The sequence below is a fragment of the Rhinopithecus roxellana genome, chromosome 7 (genome assembly GCF_007565055.1).
Source record: "Rhinopithecus roxellana isolate Shanxi Qingling chromosome 7, ASM756505v1, whole genome shotgun sequence".
In the NCBI taxonomy this organism is placed as follows: domain Eukaryota; kingdom Metazoa; phylum Chordata; class Mammalia; order Primates; family Cercopithecidae; genus Rhinopithecus; species Rhinopithecus roxellana.
In genome coordinates this window covers 110609474-110629570 of record NC_044555.1, presented here as the reverse complement: position 1 = coordinate 110629570, position 20097 = coordinate 110609474, and the positions used below count along the sequence as shown (strand labels likewise).

At 40.2% G+C, this 20097-nt stretch overlaps 1 pseudogene; it reads right to left on the bottom strand.

The window, feature by feature from the left end:
* LOC104659900 overlaps positions 1–20097 on the bottom strand; it is a 54702-nt pseudogene that overhangs the window by 6409 nt on the left and 28196 nt on the right.

Here is a 20097-nt window from a genome sequence, read left to right as displayed (position 1 = left end):
ACTAAAAAGCTTCTGTGCAGAAAGGAAACAATCAAAAGAGTAAAGTGGCAACCTACAAACTGGGAGAAAAATTTGCAAACCATATATCTGATAAGGGGTTTATATCCAAAATTTATAGGAAACTTAAAGAATTCAATAGCAAGAAAACAACCAAATTGGAAGTAGGGCAAAGGACCCAAATAGACATTTCTTAAAAGAAGATATAAAAATGGCCAACGGGTATATGAAAAAAATAAAAAACTCAACATAACTAATCATCAGGAAAATGTAAATTAAAACCACAGTGATATATCACTTCACACCTGTTAGAATGGCGTCTATTAAAAATATAAAAGATAAGTATTGGTGAGAATATAGAGAAAAGGGAACCCTTGAACACTTTGATGGGAATGTAAATTAGTAGAGCCATTATGGAAAATAGTATGAAGGCTTCTCAAAAAATTAAAAATAGAACTACAATATGATTCAGCAATTCCACTACTTGGCATATATCTAAAGGAAATGAAACCAGTATGTTGATGGGATATCTGCACTTTTATGCTTATTTCAGCATTATCTACAATAGCCAAGGTATGGAATTAACCTCAATGTCTGTCAACAGATGAATAGATTGAGAAAATGTGAGATTTTATACACACACACACACACACACACACACACACACACACAAAGCCTTATAAAATAAGGAAATTCTGTCATTTGTGATAACATGGATGAACTTGAAGTATATTATGCTAAGTGAAATAAGCCAGGCAAAGAAAAACCAATATCTTCCAGGGAGTTATAATCTTTTTGCTAGTGGAGGGTGTTGCCTCAATGTTGACGGCAGCTGACTGATCAGGATGCTAGTTGCTGATGGTTGAGACGGCTGTGGCAACTTTTAAAAATAACAATGAGTTCCATGACGACAGAGCCCTCGCTGAGCTGGCAGGCCCCTCCATGGATCACCGGCACCAAGGCGCTGTCCAGATCATTCATGTACTGCGAGGGAAGGTGCTGGCCATTTCTCCCTGCTTGATAGCCGACCTGATCTGAGTCAAGTGTCACACGTAGTCCCAGTTTGGTCATTCCATCTTCCTTCAGAAGCTTCAGGTGAGGACAGAGAGCAAGGCAAAAAGCCTTGGTAACATGCTCAGTCAATCTACTGTGATCTGCAGGATCACTGAAGCAATTGTGCTGGTCATCATTTTCTAGGAAAAACACCTCTGTCCATCTGATGACTTTTCCATTTGCTTTACATTCTGATCCATGGAATATCTTCACATTTGTTATAGTCTCCATGGACTTCCCATCTATAGGACTTACGACACCCTTGCTAACGTTCTTGTCATCATCCACCCACTGGATGTGGATGTGTTCCTGGGGATCCTCTGCGTCCGCCTTCCCACAGGTGATGCTGAAGTCCTTCATCTCTCACAGTGGCTACCTCAAGGAATCCATGTTCTCTGCAGTGATCTGGACCATAACGCCATCTTCCATAATACTGGACTTGGCAAGGTATCCAGAAGAGGATTTCAGAGTGCCACTGAACACAAAGAAACTGGCACCAGTCACTTTTCTGGGCTGATTGTGAATACTGATAGGCTGGGTCTGATCATTTCCATCATCATTCTGCACATACACAAGATGAGAATCTGCCTTTTCATTGAAGCAGGCACCTCCTGCCAGGACATGCTCATTGGACTTGTTCATGGCTTTCATCATCTCATTTTATCTGTTGCTGGGAATTTTTATGCCGGTTTTCTAAACTTCCATATCAATCACCAACCTTGAACTACTGACAAGGTATACTGATAATTTCTGAACTCTGCAAGAAGATTCATGATGATATGCCCCATCTCTCCAAATAATGGCTTCTGAGATCTGAAACTGAATAGTGGGCATGGATAAAATCGATATTCAGCTCCAAGTCTCAACATCAGATGGATAGGAAACACTTTAGCCCTAGGAGTTTGCCATTTCTGGATAAGAATCCCAAAGAAGTAAGGTGGGGTTGGGAGTACTAGGTCTTGCAATGACTGGTAGGTAGATGTCACATATAAGAATCCACCATGTGTCCGGGTGCGGTGGCTCAAGCCTGTAATCCCAGCACTTTGGGAGGCCTAGGCAGACGGATCACGAGGTCAGGAGATCGAGACCATCCTGGCTAACACAGTGAAACCCCGTCTCTACTAAAAATAAAATAAAAAATAAAAAAAATTAGCCGGGCATGGTGGCAGGCGCCTGTAGTCCCAGCTACTCGGGAGGTTGAGGCAGGAGAATGGCATGAACCTGGGAGGAGGACCTTGAAGTGAGCCGAGATCACGCCACTGCACTCCAATCTGGGTGACAGAGCAAGACTCCATCTCAAAAAAAAAAAAAAGAAAAGAAAAGAATCCACCATGTTTTTTACTGCCAAGGAAACATTCACTAAAGAAGGAGTGTCCCAAGTTGCCCACCACATTCCCTGCCAGAGCATCCCGATAAAGTCACACAAAGTGATTAAAGATATCCTTTGGCAAACACTTTCCATCCAGTAGACACTGTAGAAGAATGACTATCTCAGACTGACCCACTGCATGCATTCCCGTGGTTGTAAAACACCAGCACTTCCTGTTCATATAATTTACAATTTTAAGCATTGACAACAAATTTGCATTTAAAACAAATACAAGTGGGTCAGAGCCACCATCCTCCAACTGCTGCATTACTGAAACAAATCTGTGATGGTTTCTCTTCCACAGTATAGTCTCCTTTTACACCAGTGGAGATGAGAATAGGAAGAAGGCCATCTTCAGGAATAAGGCTCATTGCACTTCCAGCAGGACTTCTGACCTGAGTTATACTGCCAGAGAATAGAGGAATATCCGTCTCTGCTGGTAGAGGACTGGTAGTTACTGGCTTGACTGGGTCATGTGACACAGCTAGGGTTCCTGCAGAGGAAGCTCCATTCATTGTTAATTTGGCTGCATCTCTTTTGCTATTTCCACCACATCTCAAGTTACTCCGTCCGCTGACTTCTTGACCCTCTCAGTCAACCATAGTGATTGGAATCAGCTACTTCAAAACTCCAGTTAATGTAATATTTTAACTTCCTCCCATGAATCACAAATTTACTTAATGGCATCTAGAATGGTGAATAAGGAAAACCAGAGGTTTTTCTTTTACTTTACCCAGATTCATCACAGGAATCACACTCTATACTAGCTACATATAGCCTTATAAAATATATTTCTTAAGACTTGAAAGTCAAAATATCCCCTTGATCCATGGGCTACAGAATGGATGTTGTGTTAGCAGGCAGTAAAACAATATTCATCTTCTTGTACATCTCTACCAGAGTTCTTGGGTGTATTGTCAATGAACAACAACAATATTTTGAAAGGAATCTTGTTTTTTCTGAGCAGTAGGTCTCAACAGTGGACTTAAAATAATCAGTAAACCATGCTGTAAACAAATGTGCTATCATCCATGCTTTATTGTTCCATTTATACAGTACAGGTAGAGTTGATTTAATGTGATTCTTAAGGGCTCCAGAGTTTTTGAAATGGTAAATGAGCATTGGCTTCAACTTAAAGTCACCAGCTGCATTAGTTTCTAACAAAAGAGTCAGCCTGTCCTTTGAAACTTTGAAATCAGGCATTGACTTCTACTGTCTAGTTATGAAAGACTTAGATGATATCTTTCTATATAAGGCTGTTCCATCTATATTGAAAATCTGTTGTTTAGTGTAGTCACCTTCCTCAGTTTTCTTAGATAGATCTTCTGGATAACTTGCTCCAACTTCTACATCAGCATTTGTTGCTTACTTTGTACTTTTATGTTATGGACATGGCTTCTTTCCTTAAACTTCATGAAGCAACGTCTGCTAACTTCCATCTTTTCTTCTGCAGCTTTCTCACTTCTCTCAGACTTCATAGAATTGAATAGAGTTAGGGCCTCGGCCTGGATTAGGTTTTAGGTTAAGGGAGTGTTGTGGCTGGTTTGATCTTCTATCCAGACCACTAAAACTTTCTTTATATCAACAATAAGGCTGTTTTGCTTTCTTATTATTTGTGCGTTCATGGGAGTAGCACTTTTAATTTCCTTCAAGAACTTTTACTTTGCATCCACAATTTGGCTAATGCAAGAAGCCTAGCTTTTGGCCTGTATTGGCTTTCAACATGCCTTCCTCATTAAGCTTAATCATTTTTAGATTTTGACTTAAAGTGAGAGACTTGAGACTCTTCCCTTTAACTTGAACACTTCAAGGCAATTGTAAGGTCATTAATAGGGCTAATTTCAATATTGTTCTGTCTCAGGAAATACGGAGTCCCTGAGGAGATGGATAGAGAGGAGAGAATGGCCAGTTGGTGGAGCGGTCAGAACATCTACAACATTTATTGGTTAAGTTTATTGTCCCATATGGGCACTGTTTATGGTGCCCCAAAACAATTAAAATAGTAACATCTAAGATCACTGACCACAGATCTTCATAACAGATATAACAATAATAAAAAAGTATGAAGTGTTGTTATAATTTTTTTTTCTTTTTTTGAGATGGAGTCTCACTGTGTCACCCAGGCTGGAGTGCAGCAGTGTGATCTCGGCTCACTGAAGCCTCCGCCTCCCGAGTTCAAGTGATTCTCCTGCCTCAGTCTCCCAAGTAGCTGGGATTACAGGTGCTTCCCATCATGCCTGGCTAATTTTTGTATTTTTAGTAGAGATGGGGTTTTACCATGTTGGCCAGGCTAGTCCCGAACTCCTGACCTTAAGTGATCTACCCGCCATAGCCTTCCAAAGTGCTGGAATTACAGGCATGAGCCACTGCACCTGGTCTGTTGTGATAGTTACCAAAATGTAACACAGAGACATGAAGTGAGCACATGCTGTAGGAAAAATATTGCTGATAGACTTGCTCGATGCAGTATTTCCACAAAACTTCAACTTATTTTAAAAAAGGCAAAATCTACAAAATGAAATGAAGCAAATAAAATGAGGTATGACTATACTAAAATCCATTGAATTGTACAACTTAAATGGCTGTGTTTTATAATACCTGAATTAAATCTCAGTAAAGCTGTTACCAAAGAAAGTCTACTGCAATAGCTTGACTGAGTTGCTACTAATAAAGATGGAGATAAGTGGATGAATTTGAGAGGTATTTTCAAGGTAAAATCAACAGGACATGTTGATGAATTTGATGTGGAAGTTGAGAGGAAGGAAAGTATTGAAGATGACTCAAATTCCTAGCTTACACAACTGTAAGTAGCTGTTTTGGTACTCTGATACAAAACATGAGGAGGAGCAAGTCTGAGAGAAGAAATCTAAGTTCACACTCAGGCCAGTTCAATTTCAGATGCCTTTGAGATATCCCAGTGGAGATGTTGAGTTGGACATAAGGGTTTAAGGTTCATGGGAGAAACCTGGGTTGGAGATATAAATCTTTATTTATGCTCCGGAGACACACTGAGCATGAAGATATTGTAAGCCATGGGAATAGATTAAATCATTCAGAGAAAGAGTATGGAGTGGGATGGTAAAAATATCTAGAACAGTGCTCTGGTGAACTTCAATGCTTAATAACCAAGTAAAGGAGGATAAATCTGCAAAGGAGCAATACAAAAGTGGGCAAATAAAACAAGGGGACTGCAGTTTCATAAAAGGCAAGGGCAAAATGTACTTCAAGAAGGAAGGGAAGATTGTCTGTATCAAATGCTACTGAGGGATTGAATAAGATAAGGACTGAAAATTATTTGTTAGACTTAGTGACTTTATTGTCATTGGTGACCTTAGTGAGAACTATTTTAGCAGAGTGGTATGGGTGGAAGTTTCAAGAACCATACAGTCAAAAGACTCACTATTGTATTAGGGCTGGGGGAGCTGGGGAAAGAAATTATCCATAAATGTGTAGGAAGAACGTGCTACTGTGATAAATATCAATGATTATTGACATACGTTTATTGAATTTCATATGCAGGTTCTTCATGTCAAAACATCATATTTGTATGCTTTCATAGGATTATCATGTTAGAAATGCTATGCTATGAAATAGCCCACAACCTACCTTGGAGGTCTTTATAGACCACTCATGTGTTTCAAGCATCTGTGTTTAAGAAATCTATGCATCAAAATAACTGCTAGAAAAAAAGAAATTAAACTTAGTTATGGAAGCCTGAGAAAAAAAGTTACTTCTTTTCACTGGGCCTCAGAGTATTCAAATTTAAAATGATAAAGGTGGACTAGTCCACTTTCAGCTCTCCCATTGTATCAGCATTATCTATGGTCATTCAACTTGTAAATAAGCACCTCTATACCCTCTGTGTTTTCACAGAACACCTCTTTCCTGCCCAAATGAAGAAGACTTGGCTCTTTACAAAGACAATGAGCCTCACCATGCAGCTCTCTCCAATTAAAGCTGCTTGAGCTCTAAACAACAAATTCTGGGATGGATAGGGTCAGGTAGCATAGGGAACCAGCACCATCCTGCCTTCCCATTGCCCTTACCAGGCCATTGCTCCAGCTTCATGAAAAGCCTCACTGCCCATGAAGTTCACACCATCTGCAGATGCCATCTTTTACTCCTTCCCAGGATGATCATCTACCTCTCTTTTGGACATTTTCCTTCATTCACTGAGGACTCTGGTATCTGGTTTACTGGCATCTTCTCTACCTCAATTCCTGGCACCATTGTCCAGTTGGAAGAGCTATTTCACATCCTATACTCACATTCCTTCACCTGCACAGTTCTCAGGGTCACATCCTGGATATTGCCACCTTCCAAAATGGCTTTACCTTGAAGTCATAGATTCATACATTCAATTTTCTGACCAAGACTGCCCATCTTTCAGTCTAGGCCTTCTCCTTGGTCAAGTCTTTTCTCCAGGTTTCAATGTATTCTGTTCATGACTCTACCTTATTACTTACTAGATCATATTGAAAGTCTGTTAATATATCTGTTTCCCATGAGTACCTGGAGAGAAGAAACTGTTTCAGTCACCCTGTAGGCCTAGTATCTGGCACGTGGTAAGCACTCAAATCTGAATAGATGTTTCTGAGTGACGTTTATATTCAAAGCACTGTGCTTGGTATTTGAGATCTACCCAAAGCTGAATGAAAATAGGTTTTGATTGCAAGAAGCTTAGAGACCAATAGAAGATGTAAGATAAATGAATTAAAAACAAAATTTCAAGGTGGAAAGCGAGAGGGGCCTCAAGAACTATAAAAATAAAATTCTATAAGATTGCTAATGCAAGAAAGGTGCGGATGGAGAGACACAAAAGATACTGCTTCTGTGAGGGGATCAGAGGCACTTCACAGAGGATGTGACATCTGAGCTAATTTGGAAGAATGGGTTGGGATTTGGATATATGTAATTCTAGGAAAAGAGAACAGCATGAGGAAAGACACTAAGTTACAAAAGCACAAGGTGTATCTGAGGATCAACTGATTTAATTGGAGCAAACGGTATGTGAGGAGAAAATGAAAACAACTAAGTTAACCTAATTTTAGAACAACTTATCCACCCATTTTGATGTTATTTTGGCAGTTGGTAGCCATAGGTACAGTTCCTTGGTGTCTGATTTATCAATTAACCCTTAAGCCACATACCTTTCTTCAAAAGAATATTTCAAGGATCAAAAAGGCTCTTACAAAGGCTTTTCATCCAAGATGATATTTATTATTCCTACCTAAGCTTACCTTCTTTTTTATAAACATGGTCATTGTTTCCTATAACAACGTGATAAACAGGTTTGTTTATTTTGTAAAGGAAGGTAAGGCCAAACAACAAAGATGGGAATCATTTTCAATTCTTTAAATACTTTAGATGATATTTTATTTCTATGAACATATTTTCCTGTTATTGTAAATTTATACTAAGTAAATAATGATGGCATTAACTGGCATTCTTGGTGTGCTTTTGATCATCTTTCTCAAAAAGCAACTGCCAAGAGAATTTTCTAACAGACATCACTTAACCACTAAGTGCCTGCAAGTGTTAAAGGCAATTAAGCAATCATTATTTAAGAAACACAATGAAAATTACCTAGTTTCTCTACTAAAGAACTTAAAGCATATTACACACACACATACACTCATACCACAGAGTCCTTGGATGTATTATTTTACCATACATTTAAAAAACTGGACCAGGTCTTCATCCTCAGAGGTATTGATTCTAATCTTATTAAGAGCCCTCAGGCCAGGGATTCACTTCAGAATTCTGGCGCTGCCCCTTATTATATGTGTGGCCTTGGGCAAGTTACATAACCACTCTGAGTCTCTCAGTTTCCACATTAGTAACAAGTAGATAATTTCACCTCCTTCACAGGGGTTTTGTGAGAATTAAATTAGACAATGCGTGCAAAGTGTTTAAGCACAATGCCTGACATATAAAACCTGCTCAATAATTGGTAACTGTATTGTTATTATAGACAAAAATAGACTTTTTGGCAAACAACTCTATTTTACATAATGGATTTGTATCTGCACGAAAACACACACACACACACACACACACACACACAAAACCTCTATATGAAACTGAACTGCCCTTAGTATTAGGTTCCTGTACATTTCCTGTCTTTTACATCACTATATAACTAAACTATTGCCAGATTTAGGATGATTCTAGTTTTGAGATGTTTTTAAACTCAGCCTGAATGGATCATATATTCTTCTTATTTATTTATTTATTTATTTATTTATTTATTTTTGAGACGGAGTCTGGCACTTTCACCCAGGCTGGAGTGCAGTGGCCTGATCTCGGCTCACTGCAAGCTCCGCCTCCCGGGTTCACGCCATTCTCCTGCCTCAGCCTCCCGAGTAGCTGGGATTACAGGTGCCCGCCACCACGCCCGGCTAATTTTTTGTAATTTTAGTAGAGATGGGTTTTCACTGTGTTGGCCAGGATGGTCTCCATCTCCTGACCTCATGATCCGCCCACCTCGGCCTCCCAAAGTGCTAGGATTACAGGCGTGAGCCACCGCGCCTGGCTTCTTCTTTTAATAATACATCAAGCTCAAACTTTTCCAATGCATTCTTTTCTTTTTATTCTCATGAAACAGGCACCTCTTTCCCGTAATTTCAATACAATGTCAAAACAAAATGACATTTACTAGTCCCTGATCTGATCCACATGCTAAACTGGTCAGTCCAGATCTAAGTACACAGGCAAAACTGCTGAGCTCTTTGCAACCACTGGCATATCTCCAGATTCCCAACAAGGACATACAGTTCTCCTTCACTGACTGAATAAGGAGCTATGTTAAGGCACTGATGGAACTGGCAAAGTATAAATTACCAAGCTCTCTCTTGCCTCCCTTGCTTTTAGAAAATACTACATATTTTCATAAACCAACATATTACTGAATGAAGTAAAGGAGGTGGGTGGTAAATAGAGATTATATTTCCCTTCCTGCATCAGGCATAAGACTTAGAAAACTTATGGCTATTCCCTTTTACCTACCCCAAGCATACACATGGACCCCACCCAATTAACCTCTGCACTCCCTCTCCCCCCAAAAAATGTTACGTAGAAACTTGGGATAGCCCTGTCTGGCTGGAATGGGAGTAATTATGTAATATCTTAGGGTTTAGAAATTGAGTTCAAGTCAATTCAACATTTATTGAGCATCTAGGCTGTAAGACTATTCTGTGCTTTATACTGAGGGGAATATAAAACTAGGTAAGGTTATGATTTCCACGTTCAAGAAATATGAGAAATGAATTTTTATCCAGAGCAGTTATTCACTGTTTCTGCCTGGATTAGCTGACATCTGTTTGAGCCCTAAAATCTTCTGTATTGGGAGATTTTAATAATGAAAGCAAAATAGAAGATAGACCACCAGAGAGGGAAAACATGGAAAGATAGCAGATCTACCATAACAAATCCAATCAGATTGCAATATAAGTGAGGATTGTGGATGCTGAAACCAACCTTTAAAGGCAACATAAAGTGGTAAGAGGGGCTCTGGGATCAGTCAAACTTGTGTTCTGATCCCACTATACCAGTAACTAGCTGAAATCTTTAAGCAAATGATTCAATCCCTCAGAAGCTGCCTTCTTTCTGTAAAATAGTAATATTAATAATATGATTACCTGATCCATAAGATTATTTTGAGGCTTAAATAAATTAATGCAGATAAAGCACAATGCCTGGCACATAGTAAGTGCTCTGAAGTATTAACTATTAATATTATTATGATTAAGGCTTGAAGCCTTCCTGGTGAAAATGTACTGCTTAAAAGCTCACCTTAGCAAAAGAGACTTGTTTCTGAGACATCACTATCACTAGGAAGCCAGGAAAGTCTTACCCAATCAGGGTCTGAATGTAGCTGTACTTGAAAATTAAGGTTAGACCTAGAAAACCCAAAAAGGAAGCCACTGCTTTTTTCACCCCTTAAATAGAGATGCCTGCAATGTTCTGTCCCAGCACAATTTATTCCAGCTATCACAACCCACATATACACTCAATAAACACTTTCATCAATTTGCCCTGGCATCACCCCTAAAACACTTAAAATATGGAATATGCTATTAGTACATGTTATCTTCTCCAGCTGTACTTCTAGCTTGTGTGTTCATCAACATCATCAAAACACACCCCTCCTCTTCCTTTTTTTTTTTTTTTTTTTGAGACAGAATCTTGCTCTGTCACCCAGGCTGGAGTGCAGTGGCGCAATCTCAGCTCACTGCAACCTACGCCTCCCGGGTTCAAGCGATTCTCCTGCCTCAGCCTCCCAAGTAGCTGGGACGACAGGTGCCTGCCACCATGCCCGGCTAATTTTTGTATTTTTTTTAGTAGAGATGGGGTTTCACCAGATTGACCAGGCTGGTCTCGAACTCCTGACCTTGTGATTCACCCGCCTCGGCCTCCCAAAGTGCTGGGATTACAGGCGTGAGCCACCATGCCCAGCGACACCCCTCCTCTTCCTACACACACACACACACACACACACACACACACACACACTCTGAGGCTCTGTCACTGTGCTGAGCACTTCATACTAAAATGCCCAAGCCCCAGTCCATGACTCAAGGTGGATCTCTCTGTCCAGTTTGCAAGACAGGATATACTTAGCAAACAATAGCTTAGGATACCTTAGTGCCCACTGGAAGCCAATGAACAGTATAGAAAGTAAGATCTGCAGGGCTCCAGAGGAGACAGAGACTGAAATATTCCTTGGCTTAAAGGCCTTCCAATGCTTCCCATCTCACTTGGAGTAAAATCCAATGTCTTTACTGTGGTTTGAAAGGCTCTGTACAATCAGGCTTCTTCCAAGTTGTCCAGCTTTATCTCCCCCCAATTCTGTACCCACTGGCTCTACTCCAGCCACAATGGCCTCCTTGCTGTCTGTTCAACGGGCCAAGCATGTTGCACCTAGGGGCCTTTGCAGTGGCCATTCTTTCTGTCTATAAATTTCTGTCTCCTGATCTTTGCATGGCTGATTCCTTGTCTCTGCTCAGGTCTTAATTCAATGTCTCATCCTCAGAGAGGCCTTCCCTGACCCCTTATTTAAAAGACTTGCCCCTTCCCCCACCCCTGTCACTTCCTATCACATCATCCTCTTTTATTATCTTCATAGCTCACTACTCTTTAGCCAAAATGGCCTCTTCTTGATTGTTTTCCTTCCTGCCTCTGGGTCTTTGCATATGGTATTTACTCTCCATGGAATGCCCTTCCCCTTCTCTTCATGTGGCTCTTTCTCAATCTTCAGATCTCAGCTGAAGTTTCACCTCCTCAGAAAGGACTTCCCTGATTACTTAATATAAAGCAGCCCATTCTGTCCCCCTGAAACACTATCATTAGTCCCCATCAGCGGCCTCTTCACTTCCTTCATGACACTATGGCAATCTGCAATATTATACGTATCTGTTTTCTTTCTACTCTCACCCTAGACTGAAAGTTCCATGAGGACAGGGATTTTTGTCTGCTTTGTTCGCCACTGGGGTTTTCAGGGAAGACTTCACTGAGAAGGTGAAATTTGAGAAAAGTCCTAAAGATGGGGCGAGTACTACTGTTACTAATACATTGAGTGCAGATATCCTATCTGACTTTTAAAGCCCTCCATAACCTGGACAGACCTTATCTAGATAGTCATTTTTCTCACTCATCCACTAGGACACACTGTGCAATCGCATCAGACCTGTCTCTCACTTACTCCTACCTAGAAAGTCTTTCATATTTCCTGACCACAATCTTTAAAATGCCATGATAGAGGTATTATCATTACATTAATTTTAACCGTGATGAAACTGAGGCTCAGAGAGGTTAAATAACTTGTCTAATTTCACACAGCCAATAAGTGCTGCAGCAAGATTGGACCCCAAATCTATTTGAACTTCAGAGCCTATATTCTTAAAATACTACGGGATACCAAAAACATAAGAGAATAGGCAGCGTAAAGAGAGCAAAACAGATCCTCAATTAACTCAAGTCTGTCTGACTCCAAAGTTTGCTCATAACCTCTATGTAGGGTCACATATGTCCAGGTTTGTCTTGAAAAATCGTGGTTTACTTCTGTTTTCCCAGCCTAATTATCAGCAGTGTACCCTTTCACTCTCAATTGTAATTTTTAAGAAGATTACATATATTTTTTTAATTTTTAATTTTAATTTTAATTTTTTTTTTTTAGATGAAGTCACCCTCTGTCACCAAGGCTGGAGTGCAACGGTGTGATCTCAGCTCACTGCAACCTCCACCTCCAGGGTTCAAGCGATTCTTCTGCCTCAGCCTCCCGAGTAGCTGGGTTTACAGGCACATGCCACAACACCCAGCTAATTTTTGTATTTTTAGTAGAGATGGGGTTTCACCATGTTGGCCAGGCTGTTCTCGAACTCCTGACCTCAGGTGATCTACCCACCTCAGCCTCCCAAAGTGCTGGGATTACAGGCATGAGCCACCGTGCCCGGCCAGAAGATTGCATAGTTTACACTTAACAGTACATCTGGCCTTCCCATCTCTCACAGCGCCATTTCTCTCACTGTTGAGAAATTAAGAAAAATGAAAAAAGAAAAAAAAGTTCTTCTTTTGTGTTTTCTGGCACCACATTTCCATTATGGAAATGAATTGTGTTTTCCATATGTTACATTAGCATTCCTTGAAAACCATATTTGACAATAAGGGTATAGGAAGGAATGCATCTGTATGAGCAATAAACATTGGTTGAATACTATCAGAAAATAGTAAAAATAAGTCAAAATTGGTTTCAATAAGTGATCTGTCATTATAACACTTAATACTCATTGAGAGTTTCATATGTGTTAGTCATTTTACATGCATCACTCCAATCAATCTTCACAAGAACTATCATCATCTCCATTCTTTTGTTTTTATATTTTACTTTTTTAAAACGACAAATAAAAATTATATATATTTATGGAGTATAATGGGATATTTTGATATACATATGCATTGTGGGATGATTAAATCAAGCTAATTAACATATTCATCATATCATATACTTAACATTTTTTTGGTGACAAGAACATTTAAGATTTACTCTCTTAGCAAATTTGAAGTAGACAATAAAGTATTATTAAGTATAGTCACCATGCTGTATATTAGATCTCTGGCACTTATTTCTCCTAGCCGAAATTGTGTACCTTTTGACCGGCATCTCCCCATTCCCTCTCTCATACCCAGACCCCAGCCTGTGGTAACCATCATTCTATTTTCTACTTCTATGAGTGTGAAGTTTTTAGATTTCACATATAATTGAGATCATGCAGTATTTGTCTTTCTGTACCTAGCGTTTTTCACTTAGTATAATGTTCTTCGGGTTCATCCATGTACTCAAAAAGGACAGGATTTTCTTATTTTCCAAGGCTGAATAGTATTCCCTTGTGTGTGTGTGTGTGTATGTGTGTGTAGCATATAAAGAACAGTATTCCATTGTGTGTGTATATGTGTGTGCATGTATATAACATATAAAGAAAACGCAACACACACACATATATATGGACACTTAGGTTGATTCCATATCTTGGCTATTGTGAATGGTGCTGCAACAAACATGAAAGTGCAGATAACTCTTTGACATGCTGATTTCATTTCCTTTGGATATATATCAAGAAATGAAATTGCTGGATCATATTGTAGTTCCATTTTTAATTTTTTGAGAATCCTCCATACTGTTTTCCATAATAGCTGTGCTAATTTGCATTTCTACCAACAGTGTACAAGGGTTCCCTTTTCTCCACATCCTTGCAAACACTTGTTACTTTTTGTCTTTTTTTTTTTTTTCTTGAGCTAGAGTCTCACACTGTTGCCCAGGCTGGAGTGCAGTGGTGCGATCTTGGCTCACTGCAACCTCCATGTCCCAGGTTCAAGTGATTCTCCTGCCTCAGCCTCCCAAGTACCTGAAATTCCAGGCACGTGCCACCACGCCCAGATAACTTTTGTATTTTTAGTAGAGACAGCGTTTTGCCATGTTGACCAGGCTGGTCTTGAACTCCTTACCTGAGGGGATCTGCCGGCCTTGACCTCCTGACGTGCTGGGATTGCAGGCATGAGCCACTGCACCTAACCTCTTTTGTCTTTTTGATAGATGCTCTTCTAACAGGTGTGAGGTGATATCTCACTGTGGTTCTAATTTGCATTTGCCTGATGATTAGTGATGTTGAGCACTTTTTCATATAGCTATTAGGTAGTCTATGTCTCCTTTTGATAAATGCCTATTCAAATGTTTTGTCCACTTTTTATTTTTTTATTTTTTTATTTTTATTTTTATTTTTTTTTTGAGACAGAGTCTCGCTCTGTCGCCTGGGCTGGAGTGCAGTGGCCGGATCTCAGCTCACTGCAAGCTCCACCTCCCGGGTTTACGCCATTCTCCTGCCTCAGCCTCCCGAGTAGCTGGGACTGTAGGCGCCCGCCACCTCGCCCGGCTTGTTTTTTTTGTATTTTTTAATAGAGACGGGGTTTCACCATGTTAGCCAGGATGGTCTCGATCTCCTGACCTCGTGATCCACCCGTCTCGGCCTCCCAAAGTGCTGGGATTACAGGCTTGAGCCACCGCGCCCGGCTTGTCCACTTTTTAATTGGATTATTTGGTTTCTCGCTATTGAGTTCTTTGAGTTTCCTATATATTTTGGATATTAACCCCTTATCACATGTGTAATTTGCACACTTTTTTCTTATCATTAACCCCATTTTAAAGATAAAATAACTTGAGGTTCAAGGAAGTAAAGTGACTTACCCAAGGTCCCAAAGTTGCTAAGTGGCAAAGCTAAAATTCAAACCCAAATCAACCTGATTCTGAAGCCTACATGTTTAACCACAGGGGTGTACTACCCCTACTACATTGCATTGCCTCATAACTGCATTCAAAAGTCAAAATCGGCTGGGCGCAGTGGCTCATGTCTGTAATCCCAGCACTTTGGGAGGCCGAGTCAGGCAGATCACCTGAGGATATGAGTTCGAGACCAGCCTGGGCAACATGGTGAAACCCCCTCTCTACTAAAATTACAAAAATTAGCTGGGCATGGTGGCATGTGCCTGTAATCCCAGTTGCTTAGGAGGCTGAGGTACGAGGATTGCTTGAACCCAGCAGGTGGAGGTTGCAGCGAGCCGAGATCGTGCCATTGCACTCCAGCCTGGGCAACAGAGTGAGACTTCATCCAAAAAAAAAAAAAAAAAAAAAAAGTCAAAATCACTACAGAATGCCCAATATTTATCAACAAAAGAAATATAAAAGGAAATGACTTCCCTAAAGTCTTACTCAAGCACCTTTATTGACACATAAAGATTTCTATGATCTCCCTCCCAAATTATAGAAATGTAGCTAATGAAAAAATAGCAAAACCTACAATGAAATGTTGTGTATTCAATCTCCTCTTTGCCTTTGTGACTGTATCCCTACCTAAGGCCACACAAGGGAAGGAGCCCAAGTAGAGCTCTCCAGCAAATTTGCAGTTAGGGAGTGAATGGAACATGATGTGGTACAAGTCCCAATTGTCCTGCCTTCCTGCAAACAGTCACTATATTCATCTCTACCCACATCTCTGAACACCTGCTATGTGCTCACAACACTGGGCCAGTCACTGAGGATACAGAGGTGAAAAAAAGACAGTTTCCATGTTCAAGTCCCTGGTTCCTGTGTTTAGAGGACGGAGGGAGAAGAGAAGAGGAACAGAACAAAAAAGACCAGTATAAGAGCTTCATTCCTCCTCTGAACTCCCTTAGCACATTTGTTGTACCTCTTTTCTGGCACTTTCACTTATTTTCTATCTGCTATTTTATAGAGAGGCAGTGTAGAGAAGTAGCAAGCAGTGAGCTTGCCAACCACACTTGGCCTTAAATTCCAGTTTCTCTACTTGAGCAGCTGGGTGACCTTGAATAAGTCATTTAACCTCCTTTGACCTCAGCTTCCTCACCCTGAAAATGAGATTTATAATATCTATCTTACAGGATTGTTGAAAGGAGTCAATTGGAAAGGTACTTTTGTAAAGTGCCTCACACGGGACCAGGCACATAGTAGTTATTCAATAAAGAGCACCACTTAATGTTCTTATGACATGTTTTATCTCCTGTACTAGCAGATAAGCTCCTTGTAGGCTCTACCTAAATGTATTTATCTGTGAATCCTCAGAATATTGAGCACATGGTCTTGCATATAAGAAACTCAATAATAGCTATAGAGAGAATCAAAGAATGAACAAATTATTATAGTTCAAGTACAGTAATCTGTGATCAAAAGTATTGCAAACAATGTAATTATAATTTCAGGGATTCAAAGAAGGGCAGAAACACATGTAGTTATAGAAGGCAAAAGAGAAAATGAAGGGTCAGGAAAAGCTTTAAGTGAAAGATGGATATTGCTAGTGGAAGAAATGACATGGAAAACATTTCTGCCTGAGGGGGTTTAAGCCCATGTCTGTCTGGCTTCAATGTCTCACTGTTCCCAAAGTTATGCCAGACCATCCCTCCTATAGCTAAAGTGTAAAGTTGTGGCATACTAAAAAGCCAAGAAACACAAGTCCTAGTCTGTCAAAGACTTGTGTTATCTTAGGCCTGGTACTTCATCTCTCTAAGCCTAACGTTCCTCATCCGTAAAATTAGGACTTAAAAACAAGGACATCTATCTCCATAGTTATTTAGAGACATGTGCTCCACAAATGGCAGCTGCAATTTCTATTCTATTTTCTTCCCAGTGTTGCAAATGAATCTGTTCACGTACACTTCAAATTCGGCAAAGCAAGTCCAACATATATGTGTACTAAGTTGGCCAGGCATCCTAGTTGCCTGGCATGTTTGATTTTGCATAAAGCTTTGTATGTTGCTTTTTAGCAGTTTTGATAAATGCTATAAGATCTTGGAGCATCTGAACTCTTTTTGGCATGACTAGAACTTCATACTGCATGAAGTTGTGGTAAAATGATATTGCTGGGTAATTTTATAAGACTTTAGGATCATTAACAAACTTTGGGAAACATTTCCTCTAAAGGAAAATAAAATGAACCAAAAGCTGGCCAAAATGCTGATTCAGCTTGCTGATAGCAGTCCTGATGAAGAAAGTGAGAGCACTGCCATCATGCAGTAAACAAGGAGCCACACCTAGAAGGCGATGACACGGGCACCAATGGGGAGTTTTGCCTGTTCATTTTTATATCCAGCATTTTTGGTTTCAAGGTAAATAAAGCTATAGACTATATCAGACAAAAAGGAGGGAACTTCCATAACCATGATGATATATTAAATTCCATCCCAGGCTCAATAAACTATGACTTATAAGGCTTGTAAAATCTTTACAGGGCTCCTGACAACTCCATATGTGCTGATGACCAGAAGAATGGAACCTTTTGCAAAACATCTGCTAAATCATGCATCTTGGTTTGAATTTTTCTGTCTGCCCATGATGACAAAATACAGAGTGAGTGGAGTGCATTGAGATTTGAGGGAGTAGATGTGGGTGTTTCTGCACAATATAGAGGCTGCTTATTTAAAGTGGCATTTCGTCATAGCTTCCATCTGTAAGATGCATTTTTGACCATATTGGATAAAAGCTGCTCTCTCTTAACTTTAGTCATACCTGAACAACATGACTTTTTCGTCACATATTGAATTATATTAAGGGTCTACTAGAAGACACAAAGCTTCTAGTAAGTTCTGAAAAACATGAGCTTGAATAGATTACACTCAGCAGGCTAAAAGAGTTTCCTAATAATTTTAAGTGGAGTTCATGTCTAGATAGGAAAAAAACAGACTTTCGCAGACAAGCAAATAGTTTTCCGTTGTCCAGAAAAATTGCAAATAAGAGTGATTGGAACTTTTTCACATCATGCTGAGTTTTGCTTCAGGACTCAAATGCTTGTGGGGTGAGAACATCATTGAGAAGTGAGCTGATAAAAGGGTCTTTCCTCTTTCACCTTTCCAATGCTATGTTGTGAATTTTCAAGGTTTTAAATAGTATATTGCTCAGATGTTTGGCATGCGAGTAAGGAAAAAAAGGAATTAAAATGGTGTTCTTCTTTCTCTCCACTCTCCTCTCAGCTTTTACTAACTGCTTCACTTGCTGGCCTCACAGGACTGTGCAGTGTGGGAGAAGAAACATGCTTGGTTGGGACCCCTGAAACTGAAGTCAATACCTTCCACCCCTCCAATCTCTAATCATATCCTTTGGATTGAGACTAGCCAGGTTTAACAATGGTGCCACCTTTCCAACTGTCCATTGAATTTGCTTAGTTGATTACCTTCTAAAAATACTGGAGCAGGAGAAGGTGGTTTCCACTGTGTCTGATTACAAGCACAAGAGAAAATTTCCACTGGCCCCTATCTCAGAAGAATGGATCCAGTCGGAAAGCAACCAAATCCTAAAGTTCAGTGGCCATTTACTAAGCATCTACCACATACCAGGCACCATGGTTGGCCCAGTATGTAGGTACAGCAGTAAAGAGGTGGCATGAGCATGAACTCATGAAGTTCAGTAGAGCAGATAGGCAAACAACCAGATAAAGTGCAAGACAGAGGGATAACTGCTATGATAGGGGGTACAAAGGTGAGGCTGATATAGTCTGTGCTCACAGGGAGCTCAGGGCCTAGTGGGAGATATGTACTAGCAAATAAACAATTACAATACAGAGTGATAGTCTATGGGAGAAGGGAGCTCAGGGACTGTGGGGGCACAGAAGAGAAGATGACTCCTTCCTCTATTTCGGGGAGATGGGATAGTGCTTCACATAGGACGTATCATTAAACCAGATCCTGAAAAATGAAATGGTTCAAGAAGTAGGGAGTTTAGGATCACAGCATACTAGCAATCAAAATTTTCCACCTTCAAGTGACTGTGACCTTTGAGTAATGACTGATGTAATTTTCACACAAAGAGCAGTAAAGAGTTAAATCTCACTTCTGCCAGTCCTTTTAAGGTTCTTGCAATCCCAGGGGAGGAAGGACTCTAATCCTGCCTCATAGCAGTAGTAGGAATGCTTCAAAGGGAGGAAACTAAGAAACATCAAAGACAGGGTGTGTTTCTGGGTAAGGGGAAAGAGCCCTGGGTTTGAGTTCCAGCTCCACTACTAACTAACTAAATAATTAAATAAATAACTCCATGATCTTCAAGAAAACTTTGGACTTTCTCTCAGACTCAGTTTCTTGATCTGTAGAATGGTAATAATCTTGTCTGCCTCTCAATATGGTTATGAGGATCAAGTGGAATGATACAGGGAAGGGGCTTTGTAAACTATAAAGCCTCATACAAATGTTAGCTATTGTTTCCTAGAAGGGGAGTGGTGGCCAGAGGTCAGGGGAGCAATTGGGGTTTATTCCTGGTGTCCTCTACCAGGAAATTGGTCTTTTTTCAGTGAAACAAGCAGGCTTCCTGAGGGAAATGCACAGCCCTTTCCATCATTCATGCAGAGAGTGAGAGAGACAACAGTGACCTGTGTGGCCAGGCAGCCTGGATGGCTGCGTTCGTGGTCTGAGGGATGCAGTGAGTCCTGCTGTCTTGGTCTGGAGGACAACAGAAAGTACCCAGAAATCCATACAGCATAGTAAAGATTCAGACCAACTCAGAAGGAAAGGAGATGGGAAAGCTAAAACAGATAGAAGCTGAACAGGTAATAAAGAGCACTGTTAAGAGAGTGTGGGGGAAGCAAAGGCCTAACAAAGTGGAGCCAGCATAGCAAAGTGCTTAAGAG